Source organism: Panthera uncia, assembly GCF_023721935.1.
Source record: "Panthera uncia isolate 11264 chromosome A1 unlocalized genomic scaffold, Puncia_PCG_1.0 HiC_scaffold_17, whole genome shotgun sequence".
Taxonomy (NCBI): domain Eukaryota; kingdom Metazoa; phylum Chordata; class Mammalia; order Carnivora; family Felidae; genus Panthera; species Panthera uncia.
The window spans coordinates 29,931,169-29,948,501 of NW_026057577.1; the positions used below are offsets into that span (position 1 = coordinate 29,931,169).

Genomic DNA, 17,333 nt, shown 5'->3' on the forward strand with positions numbered 1-17,333 from the left:
CAGGAGTTCCTAGGCTTGTGTGAAGGGAGGGGGAGCATCAGGGCTCACTCCCACCTCTGCCAGCATCCTTCACACTTCTCGTATACAGCTCAGCCATCAACTCCTCAAGAGGCTCTCCGTAACTTGCCAGGAGAGGTAGGAGGCCCTCCTGTGTGCCCATGTGGGTGCTCTGCACATGCCCACCTTTATTAGGAAGCCACTTACCAACACAAGACTTTCCATTTCCCCTTCTGAAATGGAAAATCTAGGAGGCCAGGAACTTCACCTAATACATTTTTACATCTGCAATGCCCAGAGAGGAACAAGCACCCAGTTCATCCCTGGTGAATGGAAGGAGAGACAGATGAACATACAGACAGATGGACACACTGTTTGTCACTTTCACCCAGCTTTCCTGTTTCTTTCAAACCTGCGTATCGGCACACATCAGTGTCTGGGCAGTCAGTGGCATCTTTGTACTTAGCATCAAGATCCTGTACTTCCCTACCTCCCCGGGGTTCCCAGAAGGCAATGTGAACAAACTGTCATCCTCATCAGTGGCAGAAGGGCAGAATCATTCCCAAGCCCCAAGAGATTCTGGACTGGAAGAAGCCCAGAGCTACACTCCAAAGCTACTCTGGCACATTTTGAGAACTCTATACATCATTCAATCATCAAATCTTTCATTCACAAATATTGACTGAGCACTTCCTTTGTGTAGACACTACTCTAGAAACTGAGCAGTCTGCTATACAGTCTGGAAGAACAAGTGAAATGAGATCACTGCAGACACAGGTAATCAGTATGAAGAAAGCAGAGAAACAGATTAGAAAGTAACTGAGGGGAAAGCTGGCTCTGTTGTGTGGTGGGTGGTCAAGGAGGGGTTCCCAGAAGAGGGGACATTTCAGCTAAGACCTGAATGATGAGAAGGAGGAAGTCATGTGAAGTTTTGGTGGAAAGGCATTCAGGCAGAGGGAATGGCATGCACAAAATCCCTGATGCAGGACCAGTTCAGCACGCTACAGGGAGAAATGCACACCAAGGTGATCAGACAGAGCGGCACGATAAAATATGGTTAGAATGAGGCCAGGTCATGGCGGGCCTGGGGAGCACAATAAGGATTTGTGACATCGTTGTACAGGTGACGGGAAGTGCACAGGTGTTTGGATCGCTTGCTCAGCTGCTCTGTGAGGAACCAACCTCAGAGAACACTGATGGAAACAGAGAGGCCAGTGAGGAAGCCAAGTGGGGGCCCACATGCAAAAAGACGGTAGCACCAGTGTCATGGGATAGCAGTGATGACCCAGAGTCAAATCATGCTACCATGTGGAGGTAACAGAGAACAAGGCTGGCTAACGGATCAGCTGAAGAGGATGAGAGCAAATGGGGAGACCAAGAGGACTGTTAGGGTGGGGGCCTGAGTCACTGGGTTGAGAGCAGAGTCATAGGAGCCACGAGAGAGACCGTGGGCGATGAGGAGAATCATCTGTTTGGGCCACAGCGAATGGGAGATGCCAATCACGCATCTGAGTGAGCAGATCTTGCAGGCCATCCAAACGCCATTCTGTCAATGCGCGATGCTGCCATGAAACCAGCCAAGGTGAACAGTTCACGTGCTTCGAGTATGGAGAAAGACCGACACTGTTTGGGTTCTGCTACATCTAGGTTCAGATCCACCTCTGTCACTTATAACTGTAGGATCTCAGGCAAGGAACCACCTTTTGGGGATGGTCTGCTCTTCCTCTGCGAAAATGAGAGCAAAACCGATTTACCCCAGGGTCGTGAGGACCGGACTGGATGCGGAGTGGCCAACACCCGGGGCACAGTGGGAGTGGGGCCAGCGGCGCACCCCGGCTGCTTGGCCCTGCTCCTGACAGCCAGGCCCGCCCACCGGTGGGAAGCCGGGTCAAGTCGGCTGCGGCTCTCCATTCTCATCATTAGCTATTATTCTCCCTAGGTTGATGAAAACTTCATGAAGGGAAAAAAGCCTGAGAAATTCCAACGCGATATAGTAATACTGTTTTGAGTGACTGAAATAGCAGGTCAAGAAAAATGACAGCTACAGGGATAAAAATGTGGATCTACAAAACATGCAATCAAGAAAACCTGTGAGCTGTGAAAACCAAGTAACCTCGGGAACCCTTCCTCTCTCCACACAGCTCCAGCTCCAGGCGGTACCGAAGAACACGGGAGGGTGAGGGGTGGGCAGGAGCGAGGGGAGCACCCTCACTGGGAAGGCGGGGTCACCCAGGAGACCAGTTGGGGAAGCTGTCAGCACCGAGAGCCTGTGACAAAAGCACTTTGTTTATGTGATTCAATAATGGGGTGGTGTGGACAGGGCTGCCCCAAGGGGGCCCCGCAACCTGCCCCGTCCTCAGCCTCCCAATGTCTGTAGCAGCCCTTGAACTTGTTCAGTCACAAGCTATGCTTCTGAGGGGAGGCACTCCACTCTTTCCACTTGTCTGTAATCAAATAGTAGCCACTAGCCAAGACAAAACAAAAATATGTTTCCATGACGACCACTTCTGAGCTGGGGGCGCTGGGGGGCAATTACTTGGGAGACAGCACCACACAGGGGCAGGGCCAATGGGGTCAGCTGTCATCTAGGGAGACCACGCTCTCCACTACAAGCCACCAGCACCAAGCCGCCAACACCGAGATACCCGGATCAGGGCTCTGAGCTGAGCCTAGGCCATCCAATCACAGTTTAGGGAAGAGAGGGTCTTCTGAAGGGGAGGAAGTAATGCAGATGACCCTGTAAGGGAACATTTCAACTACTCAGGAAAAGAGGCTTCTGGTGACACTTGAAAACAAATCATCAATGCAGCACAGTTCTGTTTAAGAAATCCATGAACTGGCCCAGGCCATTATTTATGCTTTTATTTGCCAATTCAAGATTAATAGATTCTTAGACTACAACCATAGTATTTCTTCAAAGTCAAGAAAAAGAAACTTCTTTAAAAATATTTATAATTAAGATCCAATTTCCTTGCCATCTCTAAGTGCATTCCACCCCTCTACCTGATTGACTTTAGTGGTGTTGGGATTAGGACTGTCTGGACTTTGCCACTCATCAGGGTGACATTATGGTAAAGGCTGGCTTCTCCTCTTAGGAGCTGAGAGACCACAGCAATGTTAACAGCTGAGGCTCTGTGTCTTCATTATTTCAAGAAGGGGTTTAATACTAGTTCCCACCTGAGAAGATTGGTGAGAGAATTAAGCATGATCTTGTCATGTCATGTGCGGAGCATGGCGAGTGGCACAGGGATGACACCCGATGTGGTATGGGCACTGGTTCTGGTGTGGACTGGCAGTGCAAATGGCGGGCCTGGACTACAAGCCCAGGTCAGGGAACACAAAGATGGCCCTTGGAGAGGGGTTCTAGAGTAGGCTCTTGTCTCTGGCTGTGTGATTAGAGGGGCTGCTTTTGCTTAATTCCTTACAGTGGGGGGAGGGCTTTCCAGGAAGGAGCAGACCTAGGCCCAGTTAACTGCTCCCCTGCGTATCTGGCAGACTTAGCTAGGGTCCTATTTCTGTCCACTCCCTCCAGCCCAGGAACGGTCAGGCCATGGCCAAAGCTGCTATCACTCAGTCCTCCAATAGGACCCTGTCTCAGAAATACATGAGCGTTGGCGGGGGCGGGGAAACTGGGGCACCAAGAGGCTTCAGAGCTTGTTCAAGGTCACACGGCTAACAAGCTAAACCAGGATGTGAGCCTATACCATCCCGTTCCACTGAACAAGCTCTCAACCAAGATACGGATGTGTCAACACTTCCTCCATCCTCCCATGCAGGGCCTCGCCCTGCCCATGCCTCTACACCTCTCAGCTTGCTGACCTGTGAAACCCTCTGTCTCCATGTCTGTCTTCCCTGGGACCAAGAAACAACCTGGGAGCAAGAGTAGTGTCTGGTCTGGTCTGGTACACATTGGTGTGTGTGATGACTAGAAAAGCTACCTACCCTGCCTGGAAGAAGGCGCCAAGCAGGCCCCAGCAAACTGCGTGGCCTCTCCAACTCTGCGCACTTGGAGGCCTGAGACAGGCATCAGTGAGTGGAGCTCAACGTTTGCAGAGTTAGAACATACAGTAGCCCCTCCTAAGCACGCGGCCCTCAGAGGCACCATCTCCCTTGTTCCCCTGTCACCTATAGGACTAACGGCTTTGTCATATCAGTCACAGCGACCATGTCAAACATGTCAGTTGATCCCCTCACCTGCACTCACCGCTGGTTCTTGTCACTTAGGCATTTATATACTTTGCATAGTTTCTTCTTGCCATGCAGCGAAACTTAACCATCCCTCTGGCCCAAGCAGACTTTCCCTGAAAGGCCACCAGGGCGGCAGGCCCCGCAGACCACCCTAGGAGACCTGCCCTCTGCCATCTCAGCCACCCCCACAGTTGCCCTTCTGGCTACTGCTCAATCTCCCAAGACCTGTGCTTCTCCAAGAAGGGCAGAAGGACAATGCCAACAAATGACAACTGGGCTCTGAACCCAAAGGGATGTTACAATCTCGGACACACGTCGACTACAGAAAATTCTCCAGGAAAGAAGAATCCAGAGTGACTGAGTGTTCACAGTAACTCGCATCTTTTTCTTTCAATGTTTTACTGGCACCACCTTTGAGAAGTGTCAACTCTATTTTTGGACGTTACTCAGCCTTGATGAGGCTACAAAGTGGTGGAGGATAGCAGCACCAAAAAAGAGGAACGTGGAAATTCACGGTGCAGAAGTAGAAGAACGTGCTAAGTTCAAGACATACTCTACAGCTCTGATCACCTTTTTCTAAAACTTTCTAAACAGCTGCATTGCAGGTACAGTTGGCATACAATACACTATATATATTTAAGGTGTCCAAATTTGATGAGCTGTGATAAATACACATACATACACACTCACGAAACCATCACTGTAATCAGGATAATTAACACATCCATCATCCCTAAAAGGTTCTTCCTGCCCCCGTGGAACCCTGCCCTCCTATTCCTCCCCCCTCCCCCACCACATGAAACCATGGATCTGCTCTCTGTCACTAGAGATGAGCTGTGTTTTCTGAAGTTTTATATTAATGTCATCAAATAGTACATCCTTTTTTTTTGTCTGGCTGTCATGCAGCTTAATTATTGTAATATTCATTCTTGTTGTTACATGGGCCAGCAGCATATTCCTTTTTATTTCTGGATGGCATTGCATTGTAGAGATGTATCCCATTTGTTCATCTATTTGCTTGATGGATATTTGGGTTATTTGTGATTTCTGGCTGTTACAAATAAAGCTGCCATGAGCACGTGTGAACAGCTATTTCCACGCACATGTGCTTCCATTTTCTCGGGTGGAGACCTATAATCAGAACAGCTAGATCATATAGTACTTTAAGAAACTTCCAAACTGTTTTCCAGAATGGCTACACCATTTTACATTCCCACCAGCAACACAGAAGAGTACTGGTTCCTACACACCTTTGCCAGCACTTGCACCGATCGGTCTTTGTTAAAAAAAAAAAAAAAAAAAAAAAAAGCTTATATATTTATTTTGAGGCGGGGAGGGCCAGAGAGAGAGGGAGAGAGAGACTCCCCAGCAGATTCCATGCTGCCAGCTCAGAGCCTGATTCAGGGCTCCACCTCAAGAACCATGAGATCATGACCTGAGCCAAAACCAAGAGTCGGACACTTAACCGACTGAGCAACCCAGACATACCTGATCAGTCTTTTTAATATGAGACATTCTGGTGTTCTGGTATCTCACTGTGGTTGTAATTTGCATTTCCTCAAGGACAATAATATGGAGCATCTTTTATTTGCTTATTTACCATCCACATATCTTCTTTGATGAAATGCCTGCTCACATCTTTTGCCCATTTTTATTAGGTTGTCTACATTTTTTTTTTTTAATTTAGAGAACTCTTTATATATGCTGGATGCAAGTCCTATATGAGTTACATGATTTTCAAATGTTTTATACTAGGCTGTGGCTGCATTTTTCATTCTCTTAACAGTGTCTTCTGAAGGCAGAAGTGAAAACTATCCATTTTATGTTTTATGGCCACATGCTTCTGGTGCTGTATCTAAGAAATATTTGCCTAATCCAAGGCACAAAGATTCTTCTAACTTTTTCCTAGAAGTTTTATAGTTTTAAATTTTGTATTTAAGTCTATGACATATATATTTTTAAAGTTTTACAGATTTATATCCTTGGCTATCCCTAAACTTGTCCTGCAAACATAACTTCCTTCCTTTTACTGATACTCATTCACTTTATGTGTTCAACACTGATGATAAGGTTAGCAGGAGATATTTTATTCCCTCAAAGAACATACTTTTCTTTTTTTGGCAAATTATCATAAAGCAAGCCCTCTATGCTCTTCACAGGATACCTCTTTAAAAATGTGGGTTTTCCTTACTCAACTGCAATGCTACTACCCTAATTCCCACTTCCTTATCAATTTTCCTGAGAGTCCCCAAAGCATCTTTCTCTTTTACATTTCTCCTGGCTTGTTTCCCTTTGGGTGCAACAAGTATTCACAAAACATTTGGCAGTTATGTGTCCCACTCTGCCTTTTTCCATGGGGAAAGTGGGTCCCCGAAAACCTCACACTCCAAATTTGTCTGTTTGCATCTGTGGGGCCTCCTTTCCCTCCTGTACATTCTGTAAGTGGAACATGGCATCACAGGCTTGACTAGAATTAAGTTCAATAAAAATACTTCACATACCCGTGAGGCACCACAGGACACCAGAAGACAAACAATGCCAGTTGCCCATTTCAGTGACTCTCTGATTCATCTGATGGCTCAGGAGTTAATAGCCTGAGGTTCAAGGGTGCCTGGATGACTCCATCGGGTAAGCATCCGATTCTTGATTTCAGCTCGTCATGGTCTCAGAGTTAAGTGACAGCGCAAAGCCTGCTTGGGATTCTCTCTCTCTCTCTCTCTCTCTCTCTCTCTCTTCTCTCTCTGCCTCTCCCTCCCCACCCCTCTCTCAATAAGTAAATAAACATTTTATTTAAAAATACCCTAAAGTTCATTATCAGCCTTTTGACTAATGGTTTCATCCATGCTTGATCACTGCCCATATCAGCTGTATCATTAGGGGCTGAAAAATGGTGATTTCCTTGTTCTGTTATTGCTTGTGCATTTATTAGCTATACTTCTTCTGCAAAGAATTTTCCTCTATTGAAAAGAGATTTAGAGTTATCCTGAAATATGATTTGTACAGAAATAATACGTGTTTAGCTAGGTGTTTTTAATTACGAAATTTAGAATAAGGAGCTGGAGCCGTGGTTTCTTTCTCATGGTTTTCATGTGTTCTCGTCATAAAAATGTACTTTTAATGATTATATTTCTCCCTTTCAGAGCCAGTGTTTTTTGATTACATGTAACTCATTGCTTAAGTTTTACATTGTCATTTTTTTTTCAACTTTTTTTTTTTTTTAATTTATTTTTGGGACAGAGAGAGACAGAGCATGAACGGGGGAGGGTCAGAGAGAGAGGGAGACACAGAATCGGAAACAGGCTCCAGGCTCTGAGCCATCAGCCCAGAGCCTGACGCGGGGCTCGAACTCACGGACCGCGAGATTGTGACCTGGCTGAAGTCGGACGCTTAACCGACTGCGCCACCCAGGCGCCCCTACATTGTCATTTTTTAAAATTTAAACATTTTGAACATCTGTACTGATTTTACATGAAAATCCAACTTTCAAGTTCTTGGGGGTCGAATTCTACTGTTTGTGGTCTGTGCTCCCTCTTGCTCATGGTGGCTTACTTCATTCTACGTTTTTAAGAACTATGAGTCATGTGTGACGGGGTTTTGAGGGAATGCTGTGAAGCTTGAGCTGATGGCTCAGCCCTCCAGAGAGGATTTACGTCTACAGGAATGTCAGTGCATTCCCAAACAGGACTACTTGAAGTCAATTAATCAGCTTGAAAATTTCCATACCATGCCAGGAGTATCAGTTGGAACCACATACTCAGGTCGCCATTCACACAATACGCCACAGGACAGCTTAACAGCTGCTCTCAGATCTAACTGATTTGTGCCTGTGTCTTATGTTAGTCATTATATGTTTGGTGTACCACCTGTGCTCTGTAGGAATGAATGCGGGTTCTTCCTTAAGAAGTTTTACCGGTGATCTTTTCTTTTGCAAACCAGAATCAGGCTGAAGTTGACAAGTGTTATCTTAGAAGAAATATCTGACCAACAGGCAGAATTTTTTTTTTTCAATAAAGCCCACCTTTTAATTCAGGGTGAACTCACTGAAGGTTTTGGACTTACGCGTGGGGTGTCACCTCGAATTTCCCAACTTGTAAAGACATAAAGCATTGTCTCTAGTCTGCAAGTTAGCTGTTACCCCTAAAACCTCTTGGTCAGATGGGCTACCTTCCACCGCCCCTGCCCCAGGGCACCCAAGGCAGTGGTTGGTATCCCCTCTGGTTTTCCTTCTCCCCACCTCCCAACCAGGGATTTCCCTTACATCTTGCAAACTCAGCTATTTAAAAGGGTATTCTACTGAGGGGCTCTGTATTACAGTTCTCAGACTCTCTAGCTCATCATGTGGCGAGACACACACTCAACTGTGGACAGTTCCAAGGGGGTGCAATAAATGTGCCAGCACAAGTATACTACCTTGTGCTGTTGGAGCTCAGAGGAAAGAAATGACCTCGCTTAGCAGGAAGGGCTCACAGACACTTCACTGAGATGCTTAGTCTAAGCCTCACAGGTGAAATGTCAGGAATATAGTTATTCCTTTTTTGGTGGAGGTGGATGTGGATAAGAGAGAGTCAAGCCATTCTACCCTGTCATGTACATTAAAAGACCGAAAGTAACAAACAAAAAAGGGGATGCATCCTCTCTACTCCACCTCTGTCTTGCTTTGTTTGATAGCAGGGAATTGTATTCTATGTGGATGTGCTCTCAAGAGGGGCCAGAGGGTCTAGAGATCTTCCAGGAGGAAATATGAAGCTAACATGAGAGATGAACCATCTTAGGAGCATCCCATCCATGCTGATACAGGATAACATCTTTTGACCTCCCTCCGAGGAGAGAAGAAAGCAAAGAAAACCTTATAATGTACTCCACCTGATCACTCTGGTCAGCGTCCCCATGTTCCCATAGCACCTGGTCCCTCTCATCTGGACACCACTGGACAGGCAGCCTTCAAGGAGGTGCAGATTTCAAAGCGGTCCTCAGTATCTTTAGATGAGAACTTTGGAAAGGTGCTCTCTTAGACACAAGGTCTTCCCTGACGCTGAGGTCTGCTGTTCTGAGCATGTTCCCGGATGGAACCCAGCATCTCAGGAAAACCACCCTTGATGACAGGATGAGGCATTTCAGTCCCATGCAATCATATGTAAACATGCAAAACTGTTCCATTGGTTTCAGAAAGGGGAAAGTCCCAACAACTTGCTTTGGTAAAAGTGAGGGCATCATTAAAGCCATTCCTCTTGACAGGCAGTTATGGCATCAATTCATGGTCAACCCTAACCCACCTCATTCCCTCATGACATAAAGGTCCTAGTCCAAGGCTTAGATAACAAGACTCTACGAGCACTTCCCAAATCTGGGGCTCAAATGTTCTCTTGGAAAAGGTTGTGAAGAAGTCTGACTGTACTCACTAGAGCAGCATGCCAACAAAGAATATTTTGTTTGCTTTTTTTTTCTTAAAGAAAAAGAAAAGCAATATGATCATGAACTTAATTAAAGTTGTTGTGCAATGATTTAATTAGATTTATAGAACTGTGCAAATTCATCCTGGCCAGGGACCTTTCTGTCTTCTAAAGAAGGGTTGGCAGAGATCTCATGTGCTTTGTAATTTTACCTAATCCTTAATTTCATCTCCTGATGGGGTGAGGATGAACATAATTGTGTTCAGGTAATTGCTTTATCAAACGGTTTAATTGTGCATTCAACAGAATTGACAACAAGAAGGTTATTCTTCCTAATGTGTTTTTAACAAAAGCACTAACTAATTACATGGCATCCTATTCAGGGCATTTGAGAAGAAGAAATGAATACCTATTCTTCCAATCTTGGTTAAATGCATGTTTGCATATAGAACATAGAAATAAGTAGTGAAATAATTAGCTGAATTGCTTCCTTCTGCTGTAACTTCATAACTAATCTGCATGTTGAAGTAGTCTGTGTAAATTCAGTGGATGCATTTTCACCACGGACGGTGTTTGAACATCTGCGCTTCCTGAAAATGTCACAATAACCATTTTGCCTGAAAGTTTATCCTCAGGAGCCAAAAAGCCAGTGTTATCTTGGCATGTTCTAAGAAGAAATAAATGCTTCATATAACTGAGGACAGATGTGCCACATGATCAGAAGGAAGTATCAAAACATTAGGCCAAATGTTTGAAAAGAATTCTGAATTAAAATAATGCTGGATCTACTCTATTTTCGATGAACTCTCTCTTTAACCAGATAACTAACATTCTGGTTAGACTTGGCTTCTGTGCCCGTCTATGCCTGTCATTCATAGAAACACAGAATGCTTTAATATATCCTTACAGGCTCAAGCTAGTGTCATTTAGCTGAAGCCTTTAATGAGATTACTATATCTGACATTTTAAGAGGTGATTATGTAGCACACTGCCCTCCCAGTGTACTAGTAAATAATCTTGTCAGTCCAGTAAATAATCTTGCCCTCCCTCTCCTCCAGTAAAAAATACTACCCTTGATTATAGTGAATTGTAGGGAGGAAGAGGGTTGTGTGGCATGGTATTTGATTAAGGGACAGACACAGGATTCTTCAGGAAGAGCCAGGTGGGATCCTTCCCTGGGGTTGAAGCATAGACACTGGTAAATTTCTCTTGAGCTTCTAGGCTGGGAGGAAATGAATCTGGGGCTGTCAAAATCCCTACTTTCTGCCAAGGGGAGAAAGCCTCTTTGCAGAATGAAGCCAAGCAGAGAGAGACAAAGAGAGACAGAAGGAAATGCAATGTCGACAGCACAGCATTTCCTCTTCTTTCTCTGAGCTCTGCCTACCCCAGTATACTTTCTAGCCTTATATGGCAATAAATCTTCATTTTGAGAGTAAGCTAAGTTTGAGTTATGTTTCTGTCACATGAAATCAAAAGCATCCTGATGACACAGCTGGTATTTTACATTACTTTTCAGATGGCTCTGCACTTAGGAAAGTAAAGACTGATGTGAGAGGTGGACCCGTGTTCTAGTATCTGCCCTCCTGCTTACGAGCTATGTTGCCCTTGGAAACGTTGCAGGGCTTCGATGTACTCATCATTAATTTGGGACTAATAAAAGTATTACCTCATAGGTCTGTTGTAGGAATTAGATGGAAAGCTAGAGGAAGTACAATACGATGGCACTCAGCACAAGGTCAGAGTACCTATTGCTATGTATTAATTACTAAATTAGTAATTAAGTGCTATTGTTTCGATGTTGTTCTTGTCATTACTGTGATTTAAAATATTACTACAACAGAGACTGACAGGTAACCCCAATATCCACGCTATTCCTCTAATTATGTGAATCTCAAATTTTAGCTAGGCATATAGCCGTCCACAATAAAAACTACATTTCACAGACTCCTTCGCAGCGTCATGGAGCCTTGTGATTAAGCTGTGTCCAAGACGATGTGAGCAGAAGTGACACTGGTGACTTCTGGATTGTGCCTCCTTCCTTTTCTCCTTCCTTCTGGCTGGGCACAGCAGCCACCTTGGACCCAGGCGCGGAAGCTCAACAACTACATTGGCTGAGAAAGACAGGACGATGAGCTGAAAGGACGCTGGTCAGTGACCCTCCCTGGGCTGCTTGCCTTTGGGATGTTTGCATGAGAGAGAAATAAAACTACCTCTGTTTAAGCCTCTGTTTCATTTGGATTTTTGTTGGAGCAGCCAGAACGTACATCCTAACTAACACCCAATCAGTATTTTACATATTATTTGTACTTGCTCCTTCCAAAACCCCATGAAGGAGAAAAGGGAAGAATAACAAGCCTAGGGCAACACTTCTATTTAACCCAAGAGTCGAGGGTTTTTGCACCCTGAATTCCAGCTCTCAGTCTAAATGATATTTGGCTACTCCTGATGGAGGAAAGGAGGTTGAAAATGAACAAGACCTGAGTGGAAAAGCAAAGTTGGGCCACTTGTGATGGGATGTGAGTCCCCAAATCTCAGAAGGTTTAACATATAAAACTGCTTAAAGTTGGTTAGATCCACGGAGTATACCTGCAAAGTCATAAACCCTGTTTTGCTGGCTTTTCCTAAGCAACAGAAAATCAAAATAACAAAACCTACCACATGCCTCCCTCCCCAGATCACTGGTGTCCACGTGGTCCACGGGTGCACTGCTGCTTTCTCCCCCTGCTACCTAGAGCACAAGGGGATGGCGTCAGGATTGTTCCTATTTCTTGACCCTCCACAGGGCTGCCAGATGGGCACATCCAATGGCTTCCCTAATTGCCGTTAGTCCTCTCATCCTTGGGCCATTACCACTGCCACCGTGTTCCAATCCCCTGATGCACAAAACATAGAAACGCAAGCCCTCCACCTTTTGCTTCCCATCACGTGATGTTCTGGTTAGCCAGAAGCAATGCCCTCACCAAGGAGACACTTGCAAGTGAAGACAACTCCCACCCAGCGGGTTCTATGGCAGCAGGGTTATCCAAAAATATCCCCCAAAATATGGACACCCTCCATTCTGTTGAAAAGCAAAGAAGAGGAGCTATACATAAAAATGTCCCATGCCGGTCACAGTCACAGGGCCACAAAAGCCTGGGGGAGACTGGGAAGAGACACTAAGTTTAATGCTATCTTGCAAAGTCTTACAACCTCCACCCTGGATTGCTCTCACCCTTCAGAACAGTCTGTGCATAGGAAATGCCGGCCAACCGAGACTCTATTTGCCAAAAACTTCAAACGTGACCTTTACTTGGTAGCAATTGTTGGAAACTATTAAGATGACTCTGAAAATAATATAATCCGCAGCGACAATATGTTGAAAGAAATGCCAACCCTGTAAAGCAAGCTCTCTCTCGCCGTCCCTTGCGAGCGCACATTCAGAACAGAAGAGAAACGTTTTCCTCCACAGCAGCTCTTGACTCTGCATCTCTCTTCTGTGTCTAGACATAAATGAGCCATTTGCTAATTGTTTAACAGTGATTAAGGAAGTAAACGTTCTGGAGAGGGGGGTGGGAGCAGAAGGGTGTCTGACTGCTTGTTTTCCAATTACCAACAGTCAGGTTCATGGGGGAGAACAGAGTTGGCTCTCAGGGCCACCCAGTTTCATTCGGGGAGCCTTCTCCTCAAGGTCAGGCCAAGGACCAGTGGCTTCTGGTGGGGACATGAGCAGTCCTAGCACTGACATCTGAGCTTTGGTCAGATGGGTCCAGACTGAGGGGACTCCACGAAGTCCTATTAAAAGAGGTCTGCCTACCAGAAACAGGACGTGCAGCAATGGGGCCCTCCTCCCTTCTGAGCTGCCAGGAACCTCAGAGCCACTACATTTTCCCAAACAGCTCTCCCCTCCAGAGGGAGGAAAGATGAGCTTGCCCACTTGAAGCCCAGGCTGCCGGACTGTGGTCAGCAGTGGCTGTGCCCCTCTGCACACAGGCAAAATTAAAAGTTGGCAGGCAGGACCCCAATAAGCTCTCATCTTTCCACATGGATGCCAGGAGAGGAAGCAAAGGGGTTCACAGATGACGGGCTCCCAGCTGGCCCAGGCTGACTCCACGAAGCTGTTGGCAGGAGGATTTCCAAGTCTCATCAGGACTAGGATGGTGAAGAAGGCCTTTGGCCGAGCTCAGAGCTGAAATGACTCCCTTGTGTCTGAAATTCACATGGTCACTGAGACAAGCTCTGACTCCCTGAACGCCTCTGTCGACTGTTTTCTGCCCATCTCTGCAACCATTATACACTTCCGGGCCTCACTCATACCAGCAGTCTCCTCGTGGCTACCCTGCCTCCAGTCCTGCCCCCAACCATGTCTACTTAGTAGCCAGTGCAAGTGAATTCAAAACCAGAAACCCTTAATAGGATCCCTAGTGCTGTTAGGGCAAAGTCCAGCCCCCTCCCATGGCCTTCAAAGTCCCTACAGAAATGGCCCCTTATTACTTTTCCAGCCTCATTTCTGCAGCTAGTTAACTCCCTGTCCCCAGATCACATGTGACCAGCCATACCAATGGTCACAAGCTCCTTCAAGGGGACATGCTGTCCTTCATCTTACTCTTCAACCCACTCTCTCCTCAGATGGATGTGCTGTGCTCCATGCCACTTTGGCTCTGGTTGATTCCTTCCAGCCTTAAGATCTCCAAGGAATCATCACTTCCTCTACCAAAACCATTCACACCTCCCAACTGATGGTGGTAGCCCTGCTTTGTGTCCTGCAGCACTCAATGCCCTTCATCTGAATATCTGTTCTGATAAAGGGAGATTGCTTTTCAATTTGCCTACCTTTAAGTCCCATGAAAAGTGAGGCTTTGTCTGCTTTGCCTTTTGTCATAGCCACAGCAAGTAGGACAACGCACGATACACGGTAAGGAAGAAAATAAAAATTTACGGAGTTTCTGGACTGGTTCAGTTTTTCTGGCCAGGATAACAGGACATCAAGAGTAGTAAGATGACTAGGGCGATCCTCACTGCCTCAAACCCAAGTCAAGGGGCAGGGTCTACATCATACTTTCAAAGCAGCTGCAGGGTTGGCCTTCAATTGATCTATCCCCACCGGTGGTTTTTTATTCCTTCTCTTTTATGGATACAGAGTATGAATAAACATTTATTGCCATGCTACACCTTATATCCTTTCAGCTCAAGACTTGGTGCGTTTTTGTCCACTTTACCTTTGGTCACAAAACTCTGAGTTGGTTGCTGATGCCAGGTCACTAGGAGCTCTGCCAAGACAGGAGCTTCTAAGCACTTCCCTCAAGTTCTAGGATCCTCACACTGTTCTGGGTATAGAAGCAGGAGAGTTTATGTGATATCACCTGAAGACAACTACCCAGCATCCAGAACAGAGCTGATATACAGGCTCCTTCTTCCTCCTGCTCCTGACAGTGTGCCCCACAGCCTTCAGATCCATCCCAAAGAGAGCAAACGCCTCCCCCTGGAGGACTGTCATCATTTCTTATGGGGTGGGGGTTTCCCTGATGATGATGGGGACAAGGGCTGCAAGATGTTTGCCAACACTTATTTTTGTGAATTTGACTTACGATATCAAATCCTTCCTATTAATCATGCTTCAGGGTCTCATCAGTTCTTGTTTTCTGAACCCAATGACTACCCCCCCCCCCGCAAAAGGTGGCAACTCTGAGGGATGGAGTTCATGAATAGTTAACTCATTCACTCTTATTAACTGACCATCTACTTGTGGTCCCCCAACAGCTTTGTCTATAGGACTAAAATGTCCTCTTAAACCTCCATGAAAAGGTGGTCATGTATTTGGGGGCAATTATTAAAACACTTCTAGTAGTAAACCACCCGACTGAAATATCCCCTTGGAAGGATGCCTCACTGAATGGGTTTTAAAAGTATCCGTGGGCTCAGAGATCTAGAACAGTCAACACACAGTTACTGACTGACTACCATGTGATCTGTTTCTTTAGGGAAAAGATGTCACCTCTCTAGAAGTTCATATAAGGTAGAAAAGTAGGAGACTAATGTCAAAGACTAATACCTACACCATTTTCCATACCAATGTTACCCCTCCCTGACTCCCTTCCTTTTTTTAACTTCAAATAGAAGTGGGTGATTGTAGGGGGCAACTGGGAGGCTCGGTTGGTTAAGCACCTGATTCTTGGTTGTGGCTCAGGTCATGATCTCACGGTTTGTGGGTTCGAACCCCACATCAGGCTCTACACTAACAGTGTGGAGCCTGCTTGGGATTCTCTCTCTTCCTCTCTCTCTGCCCCTCTCCTGCTCATCCTCTCTCTCGCTCTCAAAATAAATAAATAAACTTAAATTTATAAAAAGAAGTGGGTGATTATAGATATCAAGGCAGGAAACCTTGGGTGTCAAACTCTGCCACTGTCCTTGGCTCTGTGGGCCTCAGTATACCGCATATGGAGAATGGGGAAAAGGATACTACAGTTTCTAATAAGAATGCTTTAGGTCTCTTTGTTTGCTTTAGGAATAGATAGCTGAGCAGGTCTGGGAAACTGAGGGCTGTGTTTAAGCTGGGGCTGCAATTCCAGGACACTGGACCAAGAGCAGGCTGAGGCCAGTGAAAGCTTTGAGGGCCCAGCAGTATCCGGAAGGCACTCTTTTTTTGAAGAATCAGGAGTCATTGCAAAGGACTCTTCCAAATCCCGTTCTGCCTCTTAGACAAGCGATTTATCAGTATCGGTGGCTAGGCAACCTTCTACAACAAAAGGCAACTTTCCTGCCCGGACTGCAGGGGGGCCAAAACCAGCAAGCATTTCCAGAGACATTCCCGGGGCAACTGACAGCACTTCAAGCCACGGCTGACAGGTTACTACTGCTCCTTGTAGCTCGGGGGTCATGGGGAGCTGGCATTTGAAGCTCCTTTTGCAAATGAGAGGCAGAGGTGAGATGGCAGGTTTTTGCTGGAGTTTGATGTGCAATATGCCACTTGCCCCAACAGCCCCGATCCTCCACTGACATTTCGTGGCCCATCTCCAATCTCAGGCTTGAGGATCAGACAGTTTATTCCAGAGCTGGAGGGAATCATTTGAACCACACTAACTAGATCTTCACAAAGACAGAATCATTTTCAGGAGCCTCTGACTCTCTGCCAGAGCCCCGGGCTGGGTGTTTAGCTAAGCAATTTGGCCCAGGGTGGGGACAGCTTATTTTTCTTAATCACTAAGCTCTCTGAAATCCAACCCCTCAAATCCCAGATGGGTTACAAAGACCAGCCTCTTGCTATTCCTTCTTAGCCAGAGTCCTTGGAGGCTCCCCTCCTGCCCATGACACTCAATGAACACCCGGTATGCACTGCGTTCTGTCCCTGGTGAAGGTGGTGACAGGCACCGCTTCTGAGTCTAGAGCCTGACATTCTTAAGGCAGACACAGAGAAGAAGGCGGTTATAGTAACCAGCGTCCCCCAAGCCCGGCCTTGCTGGACCATCGGCTCACCTTCCAGCTTTGGCTACAGGTCTCCTCTTGGACTGCTCTCTCACCCTCCCGCCCCCCTCTCCCCTCACTGTGACAGTCACAAAGGCATCTTTTTCTTCTTTAAACACACCAGCCTGCCTTGGAGCCTTGGTCTATGCGATTTTCTCCATTTAGAACATACATTCTACCCTCCACTCTCCATTTAAAGGACACCTCCTCAGAAAGGCCTTCCCTTACCATCCCCTACAAATCAAGCCTCCCTCTCTCTCTCTCTCCCTCTCCCTCTCGCTCCCCCTCCCCCTCTGTGAAATGACATATGTATTTGTTTGG

General features: G+C 46.1%; 1 protein-coding gene across 1 annotated transcript in view; it reads right to left on the reverse strand.

The window, feature by feature from the left end:
• Positions 1-17,333, reverse strand: part of SPOCK1 (SPARC (osteonectin), cwcv and kazal like domains proteoglycan 1) — a 509,861-nt gene that overhangs the window by 112,155 nt on the left and 380,373 nt on the right. The gene's annotated exons all lie outside the window — the stretch shown is intronic.